Raw genomic sequence first — 14844 nt, 5'->3', positions numbered from 1 at the left:
CCCAAATAGCAAATCTTTTCCATTTGCTAGAATACAGTTTCTTTGTAGCAGATTTATGAGCCGAAGACAATATGTGTACAACATCTGGATCCAATGTATGACTCCTAACTATAGTCGGAAGAGGAGGAGCCAAGCCATCAATTTTAAGGTGTGTAGGGACTGGTGGAATAGTCCCGACTGATGAACCAGTAGGTCTGGGATCTGATCCAGGAACCATGGACCTTCCAGAGCATATTTCTGAAGATAAGGGAACCATACTTGACGGGGCCAGTAAGGAGCAATTAAGATCATTTTGCTCCCCAAGAGAGATGCCTTTTGAATCACCCTGGGAAGGAGAGGAACTGGAGGGAAGGCATAAAGCAAGCCGGTGGGCCAAGGACAGACTAGCGCGTCCATGGTGCTCTTCCCCGGAGCCGGGGTTAGGGAGAAGAATTCTTTGCACTTCGCATTCAGAGCAGTCGCGAAAAGGTCGCAACACGGAACTCCCCATTTGTTGAAAATCTGACTTGCCACTGTCATATTCAGAGACTATTCGTGGGGAGAGAGGATGGTTCTGCTCAATCTGTCGGCTATCACATTGGACTTGCCCGGTATGTGAGTAGCCACTAGGAAGCGTTTGGTCGAGACTGCCCATTCCCAAACTCTCATGGCTTCTCTGCAAAGAGGGTAGGATCTGGTCCCTCCCTGTTTGTTCAGGTACCAGACAACTGACATGTTGTCTGAGTGAACAGCAATTACGCCCTGAGGGAGATAATCGTGAAGGGCTTGAAGAGACAGAAGTACTGCCCTCATTTCTAAGATGTTGATATGAAGTAAAGTCTCTTTCGGGTGCCATTTGCCTTGGACTGACCTGCCCAGGGAATGCCCCCACCCCATCTGGGAGGCGTCCGTAGTCAAAGTGGCCGCCGGAGGAGGTAGAACAAAGGGTCGTCCCTGATCCAGATTGGAGGGCACTAGCCACCAGCGAAGGTCCCGTTTTCATGTTTCCGTGATCCATATGAGGTGACTGAAAGGGAGTTTCTGAAAGGACCACTGAGCTGAAAGAAGCCATTGGAGAATTCTCATGTGCAACCTTGCCAAGGGGACTAGAAGAACTGTGGCGGACATAGATCCCAATAGCTGCAGGACCATTCTGGCTGGGGCTTTGGACCTGGGAAGTAAGGCTCGAACTTGAGTCTGTATGGTTTGAATTCTGTCTATAGGTAGATAGACCCGCATTTGGTTTGAGTCTATCTCTACCCCTATTAATCTTATTCGTTGAGATGGCAGCAACACAGACTTTGTCCAATTGAAGGTGATTCCAAGGGAGTTGCCCAGTGATACAGTGGCTTGTAGGCTCCGCAGTAGTAGATGCTTGGAGGTGGCAGTTAGGAGCCAGTCGTCTATATACGGAAACACCTGGAATCCTAGACTTCTCAGGTGAGCAGTCACGACTGCCAAGCACTTGGTGAACACCCTGGGGGCTGTGGTGAGACCAAAGGGCAGCGCGCGGAACTGAAAATGACTGCCTCCTAGGCTGAAGTGCAGATGTCTCCTGGACGCTTGATGTACCATGATATGGTAATAAGCGTCCTTGAGATCTATAGAGCACATCCAAACACCCTTCTCCAGCAATGGGAGAATGGTTTGTAGGGTGACCATCTGGAATTTGGACTTTTTGACTGAACGGTTGAGGATGCTGAGGTCCAAAATGGGCCTCAAGTCCCCGGTCTTTTTTGGCAACAAAAAGAATCTTGAGTAAGTCCCTAATCCGATCTGGTCTACGGGGACCGGTTGGATGACTCCTTTTTGCAGCAGCTTTAAAGCTTCTGAGGCTGCAGTATCCCGCTGACTGGGTGGCGGGTCCGGGATTTTTTTGGACTGAAAGGGGGGATGAGAGAATGGGATGGAGTAACCGGCGATAATTCGAAGCACCCATCGGTCCTGAGTGATACCTTCCCAGGCTTTTAGGTGCTTGAGAATGACCCCGACTGGCTCCGGAGCAGCACAGCCGGGCAATCCCTCAGGGACTATGAAAGGCTGAAGAGCCACGAAAGGACTCGCGGTCTCCAGTGTTGCGAGGGCCTCTGCCGCCTCTGGGACGGCTTCTTCCGGAAGAATTTCTTCCTCCTCTGCCTCTGGAAGGGGAATCCTCCTGCTGCGAGGGGTAAGGCTTCTGAGATCTACGGAACCACATCTTCCCTCCTCTTTTAGCCTTGGGATAAGGCTGAAAGGAAGTGGAAAATCGTGCCCCTACGGCAGTCAGAGTCTTACCCTCTTGTTCACAGCGGGTTAGTGTGTCCTTTACCTTGGGTCCAAACAGGGAGGACCCATCAAAGGGGGCGTCGGCAAAGGAAGACTTAAAGACCTCCGCGAAATGACACAGGCGGAGCCAGGCTTGTCTCCGTAGAGTAATGCCTGTACTCGCCGCTCTACTCGCCCCTTCGGCTGCATAAGAAATGAGCCTCATGGACGAGTTCGAAATGGATGACATTGTAGCCAGCTGAGAGCCAACCATCTGGGCCAGCTCCTCAGGCAGGTTACCCAAGAGGGTATCGGATAGCTCCTTAATCAGATCCCTCTGAAATCTGGTGAAGTGTGTAAGGTAGTTCAAGGACCTCAATGTAAAGGCCGCTGAACTGAGGGTGCGCTTTCCGTACCGATCCATGCTCCTAGACTCCTTATTAGGAGGATGGACGGACGTCGAAGCCTCTGCTACATCTTGCTGGGTAGCAGATGCCACCACCAAAGCATCTACAGCCACACCTTTAGTTAAAAACTCTTTTTCAGGGGGTGCCGAGAGGAACTTGTTCGGACGAGCAGGCACCGGTTCCACAGAGTCTGGGTGTTCCCACGCCCTTGACAGATCAAATCCAAGAGCTCATCGAAGGGCGGAGACACCCAGGAGGCAGAGGGCTGAGCCCCGAAGGCCTTCAGGAACACTGACTCATCAGCAGAGGGAGGTTTGGACTGCCAGCCGCCTCGTTGTTTTAGGGCTTCCAGGATGTCCGCAAAGGAGACATCATCTGAGGACGACTTTGGGGACCCCTCTGCATCATCGAGATCAGTGTCTGATGTCAGAGACTCATCAGGGGAGTCAACGTGCTTCCTCTTGCACGATCTCTTCCTGGGGGGTTCTTCCAAAGCGGCTTCAGAAGGACCTCCAGGAGGGGGAGAAACCCCAGCGGGGGTAACCTGAGGCCCAGGGGCTCCACTGTCTAAGGACAGGGGAACTGCCAAAGACCCAGTCTCCGTATGCAGGGATGGCGCTGGGGAAACCGTGGAGGTAGCCAAGGAAGATTTGGCTAATGCACTCCTCATAGCCCTGAAGGCGGGACCACCAGAATCCTGGGAGGGTCCCACCTCCATGGCCACGACAGTGGACGGCACACCCGCCGCCGATGCACCAAGAGGGAGACTTGGGACCAAAAGCACCAATCCTGAAGCCTCCCCCCCCAGGGCCGAAGGAGGAAGTCCGTGTACTGAACTCCGACCCAAGAGCTGGAGTTGGAGCAAGGGTCGGGCCCGACCTTAAAACCTCCACCGGTTCCATCAGTGCCGGCTCCAACGGTGCCGAAGCTGTTGGAGGAGGAACCACAGTAGGGGAGTGGACCATCGGCTCCGAAGCCGAATGGGCTGGAGCCGAAACTAGCTTTTGGAACACCAGAGACTGGAAGAGTCTAAGGAGCACCCTGTCGATGTCCGAATCAGACATCTTGGATGATCTAGAGGATACCGATCGGGCCCGAACCGATTTCTCCATCGGCTCCAAAGGGCTCTGGGACCGGCTCCGAATGGACTCTACCACTATCGTCTCCGAGGGAGATCTCAAGGTAATTTCCCTCGGTGCCGATAAGGACTTCGGCTCCGAAGGGGAAGAGTCTCAGCCGGTAACCCTTATCGGCTCCAATATCAGTGGAGCCGATGAGGGTGACCCGCCTCTCGATGCTCCAGTCCTCGGCTCCGAAACCAGAGGGGTCGAGGCTGGAGGCATCGAGGCAGACCGTTCCGCCCTCGGCTCCGAAGTCCTTGGAGCCGATGGAGAAGTCTGCTTAGATCTTTTTGCAGTCGGTTCCGACTGACTGGTCAGAGCCGACGCTTTCTTCTTTTTGGAAGGAGAAGGAGAGGAAAAGGAGAGGAAGATAAAGCCTCCTCGAAGGATGGCTTGATTAACCCCTTGAGGATTAATTTGTTCTTCCTCTCCTGGAGGACTCTTGATGAGAAAGCGTGGCACACACTACACGACTCTTGTAGGTGCTTGGCACCTAAGCAATAGACGCACGAGGAGTGGTCGTCCGTTATGGACATTTTGAATCCACACCTCGTGCATTTCTTAAACCTGGAGGGTTTGTGTTCTTTAGACATAGCCAAGGTCAAACAGTTGTCTACAAACAATCAAAAAAGAAGGGTTACAGCAAGTAAAATATCCCTACTTTAATATTTTAAAGTTTAAAAATAAAATATATATATTTATTATTTATTTATTTATTTTTAAATACAGTAAATAAACAATTACTACAGAAGAAGAGAGATAGAGAGGGTCAAGACTCTCTAACTTAAATGGGTACTTGACCCACACACAAAAAACCAAGGTAGTAGAAAACAACAGGGGAAGGCCCCTCTAAGTTAAACGGGAAACTTTCCCTGACAGGAAAAAATACAAAATCCTCTACCAAAACTCTCATACAACAACAAAATAGCAACAATAGCTGTTAAAACAGCTTTTGGGTTTAAATCAAGCAAATTTCTGACAGGAAAAAGCCTAAATAAATAGTACTTAGCCCAGCCAAGTTGAGACCACGTCTAAGCTTTGTAAGCGGCAAACGAGATCTGGGGGATTAGTGGTGGTGCATCCTGGGATAAAGATAGCTCAGCCAATAAGAGGCCTCGCTCTATAGCATAAGCGTGCCGAGTCGGAGCCGAGGGATCGGCTCCGAGCCCATCAGTACAGAATGTAGGCGAGATAGGATCACATAACATCTGTATTTTCCATCTGCATGGGTGTCATGAAGTTCACCACTTCTGTCTTAAGAAGTATGAAGTTGGCTTTGGAGAAATATTTTACCATGGTTTCTTTAATGGGGGGGTTTGGGCGGGATGTGGATATCAAGGGTAATTAGCTTATGGTCGGATCGGACCAACAAGGAGATGACTTCAGATGTGGAACACCGGTCACTCATGTTGGTAATGAGTAGGTCTAGGATATTGTTGCCCCTGGTGGGGGTGTGGATAAGTTGATCCAGGGCATTGGAGTTTATGAATTCCAGAAAGAGTTGTGTGAAGGAGTTATTACACGAGTAGTTTTCCCAGTTAATGATGGGGTAGTTGAAATCGCCCATTATTAGGCTGTTTGATTGAACCCTAATATTTTCCAGTACATCAATAAAAGAGGAGTGAGAATCTTGGGGCATGGTGGGGGGATCTGTAGCATGCTACAATTTGGATTGCAGTTTTGCCCAGCGTTAGTTGCACTTGGATAACCTCGGATGTATTATGCTGAGCAACTAGCCTGGAGGTGTGGATATCCTTAATGAATATGGACACACCTCCGCCTTTGGTGTTTCGGTTCAGGTTACATGGCCGAAATGTGTGGTATGAGTTATAGCCTGGTAGTGTAAGGGTGCTCTCTGGAGCCTTGAACCAGGTCTCAGTTACCACACAGATATCGATGTTCTCCATTTTAAGGAGTGCCTCGAGTGAGTGCATTTTGAGATTTAGACTTCTAGCATTGAGTAGCATCACCCTCAGTTTTTGCTCGTCTGTTCCTGTTACGGTGGTGAATTGGTACTGGTGCTTGTACCTAGTGAGAGTAAGAGCCCTTCTAGCTGACTTCTAGCATTGAGTAGCATCACCCTCAGTTTTTGCTCGTCTGTTCCTGTTATGGTGGTGAATTGGTACTGGTGCTTGTACCTAGTGAGAGTAAGAGCAAAGGCCATTAATTCCTGCCCTTCTAGCTTTGCTTTTTACTTGCTGTACATGACTGATGCACATTTTGGATTTGAATTCTCAACTGTTTAGCTTGGCGTTCTTGTGTGTTTAGCTGTTGGCTGTGCACCTCCCAGCACTACAATAGGAAGAGGAGAACTTATACCAAGCTCTTACAAAATCTGAGACTTGACTACCAACTGTGGTGAGATGCCTGGATTGTGAGCCCTGCAAACTGTTTTTCTGGATTAAGTTTAGTAACGGTGTAGCTGATTTCTCTTGGTGAGAAAAGGTGCAGAGACTATTAGTTACTGGTGATTTCTAGCCTTGAGTCATTCCCCAGTGTACATCCCTGATAAGGGCAGAGACTATTAGTTACTGGTGATGTCTAGCCTTGGGTCATTCCCCAGTGTACATTCCTAACTGGCAGATTCTCAGTTTAGTATAAACACTTTTTACTTAAATACAGAGCAGTTGTGTAGCTTGGTCCCCCTTTTTGCTGAGCTGCTAACAGCTGTGTAGCTTGGTCCCCCTTTGTGCTGAGCTGCTGACAGCTGTGTAGCTTGAGCCCCCTTTTTGCTGAGCTGCTGACAGCTGTGTAGCTTGGTACCCCATTGTGCTGAGCTGCTGACAGCTGTGTAGCTTGGTCCCCCTTTGTGTTGAGCTGGTGACAGCTGTGTGGCTTGGTCCCCCTTTGTGCTGAGCTGCTGACAGCTGTGTGGCTTGGTGCTCCTTTGTGCTGAGCTGCTGACAGCCGTGTGGCTTGGTGCTCCTTTGTGCTGAGCTGCTGACAGCCGTGTGGCTTGGTGCTCCTTTGTGCTGAGCTGCTGACAGCTGTGTGGTTTGGTGCTCCTTTGTACTGAGCTGCTGAAAGCTGTGTAGCTTGGTGATCCTTTGTGCTGAGCTGCTGAAGGTTGTGAAGCTTGGTGCCCCTTTGTGCTGAGCTGCTGACAGTTGTGTAGCTTGGTGCCCCTTTGTGCTGAGCTGCTGAAGGTTGTGTAGCTTAGTGCCCCTTTGTGCTGAGCTGCTGACAGTTGTGTAGCTTGGTGCCCCTTTGTGCTGAGCTGCTGACAGTTGTGTAGGTTGGTGCTCTTTTGTGCTGAACTGCTGACAGTTGTGTAGCTTGGTGCCCATTTGTGCTGAGCTGCTGACAATTGTGTGGCTTGGTACCCCGTTGTGCTGAGCTGCTGACAGCTGTGTGGCTTGGTCCCCCTTTGTGCTGAGCTGCTGACAGCTGTGTGGCTTGGTCCCCCTTTGTGCTGAGCTGCTGACAGCTGTGTGGCTTGGTCCCCCTTTGTGCTGAGCTGCTGACAGTTGTGTAGCTTGGTGCTCTTTTGTGCTGAACTGCAGAAAGCTGTGTAGCTTGGTCCCCCTTTGTGCTGAGCTGCTGACAGCTGTGTAGCTTGGTGCTCTTTTGTGTTGAGCTGCTGACAGTTGTGTAGCTTGGTGCTCCTTTGTGCTGAGCTGCTGACAGCTGTGTAGCTTGGTGCTCCTTTGTGCTGAGCTGCTGACAGCTGTGTAGCTTGGTGCTCCTTTGTGCTGAGCTGCTGACAGCTGTGTAGCTTGGTCCCCCTTTGTGCTGAGCTGCTGACAGCTGTGTAGCTTGGTGCTCTTTTGTGCAGAGCTGCTGACAGCTGTGTAGCTTGGTGCTCCATTGTGCTGAGCTGCTGACAGCTGTGTAGCTTGGTGCTCCTTTGTGCTGAGCTGCTGACAGTTGTGTAGCTTGGTGCTCCTTTGTGCTGAGCTGCTGACAGCTGTGTAGCTTGGTGCTCTTTTGTGCTGAGCTGCTGACAGCTGTGTAGCTTAGTGCCCCTTTGTGCTGAGCGGCTGTGTTTCCAGGTGCTTCAGTAAGAGGAACAGGAGAACGTCCAGTAAGTCCTTATAGTATCCAGGACTTGACTAGCTGTGATCAGACTAGCATTTTGCAGTCAACAATATAGTAAGTGAATTTCATGCAATGTTCTCTCTGCTATTAGGAACTACATCTCACACTTCGGTAAGATGTCTGCTGCTCTCGTTTTCTATCAGTTTCCGATTGCTGTGTCACAGCGCACCAAGGCAGCTTTATTCTTTTAATGCCTGCACCAACAGAAGTTTGTCTCTTTGAACATGTTTACTCATCACTTAAATACCCTACATTGGTACTACAACTACACTCATGAACAGGGAGTGTACTACAACTACAATCGAGTGTACTACAACTACACTCAAGAACAGGGAGTGTACTACAACTATACTCGAGTGTACTACAACTATACTCATAAACAGGGAGTGTACTACAACTACAATCGAGTGTACTACAACTATACTCAAAAACAGGGAGTGTACTAAAACTATACTCGAGTGTACTACAACTATACTCCTAAACAGGGAGTGCACTACAAGTATACTCGAGTGTACTACAACTATACTCATGAACAGGGAGTGTACTACAAATATACTCGAGTGTACTACAACTACACTCATGAACAGGGAGTGCACTACAACTATACTTGAGTGTACTACAACTACTCTCGAGTGTACTACAACTACACTCGAGTGTACTACAACTACACTCGAGTGTACTACAACTGCACTCGAGTGTACTACAACTACACTCGAGTGTACTACAACTACACTCGAATGTACTACAACTACACTCGAGCGTACTACAACTATACTCGAGTGTACTACAACTATACTAGAGTGTACAACAACTCCACTCATGAACAGGGAGTGTACTACAACTATACTCGAGTGTACTACAACTATACTCATTGGGTCATTCATATAATAAAAACCATGGGTGTTGAGAACAGACTAATGCTGATAACTTCAATGTGGAATATGGAGACATCAGAGGATGAAACTAATTATTTTACATGGAATGACTTCTGTGTGGGATGGCAAGCAGAAAGGACTTATTCACTTGTATGGTGGCAGTGCAATAACTGAGTAATTTCCCTGTGGAAAACTAGCCATTTTACACTTACATATTATTGCTGACAGATAACGACCATCATTGTTTATTTTCTAATTTTAATTTATTTTATTTTTAATACTGTCAGAAGCTAATAGGAGGCTTGGTGGGATATGGTGGGATATGGTATGGTTAGTTCTGCAATGGATGAGCTGAGCACATTCAGCATTCTCAGTTGTGAGATGTGGGTGTGTGGTTAAAAAATGCATGAAATGAGAACAAGGAAAAAGGCTACAGGTATTAGGGTGCATATGTCCCTTATAATGATCTGACTCACACAAGGAAAAAGGCTACAGGTATTAGTGTGCACATGTCCCTTATAATAATCTGACTCATAGGTTCATAGGTTCATACTAGGCTATCTGCCCAAGGGCATTTATAAGCCTAGCCAGAGTTTTGTGGCTTTCGCCACCCCTTTAGTTTGGAGGATACTATGCCCATTATTTTGCTGTGCCTCTGTCAAGCAGTGACACTGAGATAATCCCTGGGGTATATCTGCGATCTCCCATCCATTGGTCAAGATTTCTTTTGAACAAAGCCAGCGAGGTACTCTGCCTCACATGTACCGGGATTTTGTTCCACAGCATAGGGAGTCTCTGGGTGATAAATCTGTCCCTCCAGCACGTCCTATTAATAACAGTGTCAAGGTTTAAGTCTCCCACCCTTGTAGTTCTGAGGGATCTAGATTTTTTGAGGTGAAGCGTGTTCATCAATTCTGGGTTGGACATGGCCTTGTATGTCAGGCACAGGTCACCTCTGAGCAGACGGTAGGCGACTGAGTAGAGCTGAAGTTCCTTCAGTCGGGCAGTATAGGACATATTTTTGAGACCCTTTATCCTTTTGGTGAGGAACTTTTGGGACCTTTCCAGTTGCTGCAGGTGTCATGTCAGATACAATCCGAATGGGGCATTGTACTCAATCATTGGCCTGATGAGTGATGAGTACAGGGGGACGATGACTTCCCTTGATCTAGATGCGAATCCCTTCATGATCAGGTGGGCAATGTAGAAGGTCTTCCTAACTACTTTGGCAACGTGAGTATCAAATGAAAGGTTACTGTCAACCTGGGTAACCAGATCCCGGATAACCTCTTCTGTGCTTAGTGGGTTGCCGCCTATATGGTAGCTAGGGGTAACCTTGTTTTTCCCCGAAGGGTATGACTATGCATTTTTTGGCGTTTAACTTTAGGCCATGGTTCTGGCACCAGTTTTCCGTTTCTATAAGACCCTTCTGAAGGATATCTGTGTCAGATGTGTTCTCAACTATGGCGCCCAGTTTGCAGTCATCTGCAAATTTTGTCAGCCATAATCCTCCTGTGTTTGCTTGTACTTCTGAAAAGTAGATGCCGAACAGGAGAGGGCCCAGGACTGAGCCCTGTGGGACACCACTTGTGACAGGCTTTGAGTCTGACATGGCGACAGCAACTCTGACCCTGTGGGTTCTGTCACTTAGCCAATTTGCAACACATCTTGTGATGTATGGGTTTACATTTAAGCTGATGAGTGGGGTATTGTGTTGAAAGCCTTTGCCAGGTCGAGGTAGGCTGTGTGGACTGCCTTTCCCTCATCAATGGCCTTGGTGACTGTTTCGAAAAAGTCCACCAGGTTTAAAAGGCATGATCTGCCCTTGACAAAGCCAAACTGGGTCGGATCCAAAGTCTGCAAGTCTCCTATGTCTTTATTTATGAGTTCCATTATGTTCCTCTCCATAGCTTTGCAGATCAAGCTTGTCAAGCTGATGGGACGGTAATTTCCTGGGTCGGTGGAGGCACCTCCTTTGTGAAGTGGGACCACAGTTGCCGTACGCCACTCCTTAGGCACTTATCCTGAGGTGAGGGTAAGATTAAACAGCTGCCCTAACTGTGGGTTTAATTCCTCATTGAGTTCGTGGAGCACACATCCGGGGACACCATCTGGTCCCATGGATGCTGTGTTTTTTGCCGTGGAGAGCGCAGTTCTCACCTGAGCGTTTGAGATGTTTGGGGGGCTATAATTCTCTGGTATAGATATCTCACCTTTTGGGGGGGGGGGAGTTTGCACTGAACCTGTCAGCCAGTATGTTGGCAACGTCTGTAGGTTCAGTAATTTTTACATCATTTTGAACTAATTCTGAGCATATCTGGGAGTTGAGAGATCTTAATTTTTTACTTATAATGATCAAGGTTGTTTTCCCTTTTAAGGATTTAGCTCTATCTTGTAGTAGCTTCCTCCTTTTGTTGTAGAGCTTGTTTATGGCTGGGGTCCACCAAACTGGACGCTTGCCTTTGGTACAAAGGGTCTTTGTTTTGTTTGGGATTGCCTGATCCATGCAGTCATGTAGGTGCTGGTAGAAGGCATTTGTAAGTGATTCAGCGGCTTGAGTAATGGTTTCCGCAGTCTCGGAAAGGCTACAGGTACTGGTGTGCCCATGTCCCTTATAATGATCTGACTCCACACAAGGAAAAAGGCTACAGGTATTAGTGAGGATATAACCCTTATAATGATCTGACTCACAATAGGAAAAAGGCTACAGGTACTGGTGTGCCCATGTCCCTTATAATGATCTGACTCACACAAGGAAAAAGGCTACAGGTATTAGGGTGCACATGTCCCTTATAATGATATGACTCACACCAGGAAAAAGGCTACAGGTATTAGTGTGCAGATGTCCCTTATAATGATCCGACTCCACACAAGGAAAAAGGCTACAGGTATTAGGGTGCACATGTCCCTTATAATGATATGACTCACACCAGGAAAAAGGCTACAGGTATTAGTGTGCATATGTCCCATATAATGATCTGACTCACACGAGGAAAAAAGCTACAGGTATTAGTGAGCATATGTCCCTTATAATGATCTGACTCCACACAAGGAAAAAGGCTACAGGTATTAGTGTGCACGTCCCTTATAATGATCCGACTCACACAAGGAAAAAGGCTACAGGTATTAGTGAGCATATGTCCCTTATAATGATCTGACTCCACACAAGGAAAAAGGCTACAGGTATTAGTGAGCATATGTCCCTTATAATGATCTGACTCACACAAGGAAAAAGGCTACAGGTATTGGTGTGCCCATGTCCCATATAATGATCTGACTCAACACAAGGAAAAAGGCTACAGGTATTAGTGTGCACATCCCTTATAATGATCTGACTCACACGAGGAAAAAAGCTACAGGTATTAGTGTGCAGATGTCGCTTATAATGATCTGACTCACACAAGGAAAAAGGCTACAGGTATTAGTGTGCACATGTCCCTTATAATGATCTGACTCACACAAGGAAAAAAGCTACAGGTATTAGTGTGCAGATGTCGCTTATAATGATCTGACTCACACAAGGAAAAAGGCTACAGGTATTAGTGAGCATATGTCCCTTATAATGATCTGACTCACACAAGGAAAAAGGCTACAGGTATTAGTGTGCACATGTCCCTTATAATGATCTGACTCACACAAGGAAAAAGGCTACAGGTATTAGTGAGCATATGTCCCTTATAATGATCTGACTCCACACAAGGAAAAAGGCTACAGGTATTAGTGTGCCCATGTCCCTTATAATGATCTGACTCCACACAAGGAAAAAGGCTACAGGTATTAGTGTGCCCATGTCCCTTATAATGATCTGACTCAGCACAAGGAAAAAGGCTATAGGTATTAGTGTGCACATGTCCCTTATAATGATCTGACTCACACAAGGAAAAAGGCTACAGGTATTAGTGTGCACATGTCCCTTATAATGATCTGACTCACACAAGGAAAAAGGCTACAGGTATTAGTGTGCACATGTCCCTTATAATGATCTGACTCACACAAGGAAAAAGGCTACAGGTATTAGTGTGCATATGTCCCTTATAATGATCTGACTCACACAAGGAAAAAGGCTACAGGTATTAGTGTGCCCATGTCCCTTATAATGATCTGACTCCACACAAGGAAAAAGGCTACTGGTATTAGTGAGCATATGTCCCTTATAATGATCTGACTCCACACAAGGAAAAAGGCTACAGGTATTAGTGTGCCCATGTCCCTTATAATGATCTGACTCACACAAGGAAAAAGGCTACAGGTATTAGTGTGCATATGTCCCTTATAATGATCTGACTCACACAAGGAAAAAGGCTACAGGTATTAGTGTGCATATGTCCCTTATAATGATCTGACTCACACAAGGAAAAAGGCTACAGGTATTAGTGTGCACATGTCCCTTATAATGATCTGACTCCACACAAGGAAAAAGGCTACAGGTATTAGTGTGCCCATGTCCCTTATAATGATCTGACTCACACAAGGAAAAAGGCTACAGGTATTAGTGTGCACATGTCCCTTATAATGATCTGACTCACACAAGGAAAAAGGCTACAGGTACTGGTGTGCCCATGTCCCTTATAATGATCTGACTCCACACAAGGAAAAAGGCTACAGGTATTAGTGTGCACATGTCCCTTATAATGATCTGACTCACACAAGGAAAAAGGCTACAGGTATTAGTGTGCATATGTCCCTTATAATGATCTGACTCCACACAAGGAAAAAGGCTACAGGTATTAGTGTGCCCATGTCCCTTATAATGATCTGACTCCACACAAGGAAAAAGGCTACAGGTATTAGTGTGCACATGTCCCTTATAATGATCTGACTCACACAAGGAAAAAGGCTACAGGTATTAGTGTGCCCATGTCCCTTATAATGATCTGACTCCACACAAGGAAAAAGGCTACAGGTATTAGTGTGCACATGTCCCTTATAATGATCTGACTCACACAAGGAAAAAAGCTACAGGTATTAGTGTGCACATGTCCCTTATAATGATCTGACTCACACAAGGAAAAAGGCTACAGGTATTAGTGTGCACATGTCCCTTATAATGATCTGACTCACACAAGGAAAAAGGCTACAGGTATTAGTGTGCACATGTCCCTTATAATGATCTGACTCACACAAGGAAAAAGGCTACAGGTATTAGTGAGCATATGTCCCTTATAATGATCTGACTCACACAAGGAAAAAGGCTACAGGTATTAGTGTGCACATGTCCCTTATAATGATCTGACTCCACACAAGGAAAAAGGCTACAGGTATTAGTGAGCATATGTCCCTTATAATGATCTGACTCACACAAGGAAAAAAGGCTACAGGTATTAGTGTGCACATGTCCCTTATAATGATCTGACTCACACAAGGAAAAAGGCTACAGGTATTAGTGTGCATATGTCCCTTATAATGATCTGACTCACACAAGGAAAAAGGCTACAGGTATTAGTGTGCATATGTCCCTTATAATGATCTGACTCACACAAGGAAAAAGGCTACAGGTATTAGTGAGCATATGTCCCTTATAATGATATGACTCCACACAAGGAAAAAAGGCTACAGGTATTAGTGTGCCCATGTCCCTTATAATGATCTGACTCACACAAGGAAAAAGGCTACAGGTATTAGTGTGCCCATGTCCCTTATAATGATCTGACTCACACAAGGAAAAAGGCTACAGGTATTAGTGTGCACATGTCCCTTATAATGATCTGACTCACACAAGGAAAAAGGCTACAGGTATTAGTGTGCACATGTCCCTTATAATGATCTGACTCACACAAGGAAAAAGGCTACAGGTATTAGTGAGCATATGTCCCTTATAATGATCTGACTCACACAAGGAAAAAGGCTACAGGTATTAGTGTGCCCATGTCCCTTATAATGATCTGACTCACACAAGGAAAAAGGCTACAGGTATTAGTGTGCCCATGTCCCTTATAATGATCTGACTCACACAAGGAAAAAGGCTACAGGTATTAGTGTGCCCATGTCCCTTATAATGATCTGACTCCACACAAGGAAAAAGGCTACAGGTATTAGTGTGCCCATGTCCCTTATAATGATCTGACTCACACAAGGAAAAAGGCTACAGGTATTAGTGTGCATATGTCCCTTATAATGATCTGACTCCACACAAGGAAAAAGCTACAGGTATTAGTGTGCATATGTCCCTTATAATGATCT

At 46.6% G+C, this 14844-nt stretch overlaps 1 protein-coding gene across 4 annotated transcripts in view; it reads right to left on the bottom strand.

The window, feature by feature from the left end:
• CFAP276 (cilia and flagella associated protein 276) overlaps nt 1-14844 on the bottom strand; it is a 494385-nt gene that overhangs the window by 355311 nt on the left and 124230 nt on the right. The window lies entirely within an intron of this gene.

The sequence above is a fragment of the Protopterus annectens genome, chromosome 7.part0, assembly GCF_019279795.1.
Source record: "Protopterus annectens isolate FY-2018-M chromosome 7.part0, PAN1.0, whole genome shotgun sequence".
Classification (NCBI taxonomy): domain Eukaryota; kingdom Metazoa; phylum Chordata; order Ceratodontiformes; family Protopteridae; genus Protopterus; species Protopterus annectens.
This window is presented reverse-complemented; position numbering and strand designations above follow the sequence as displayed.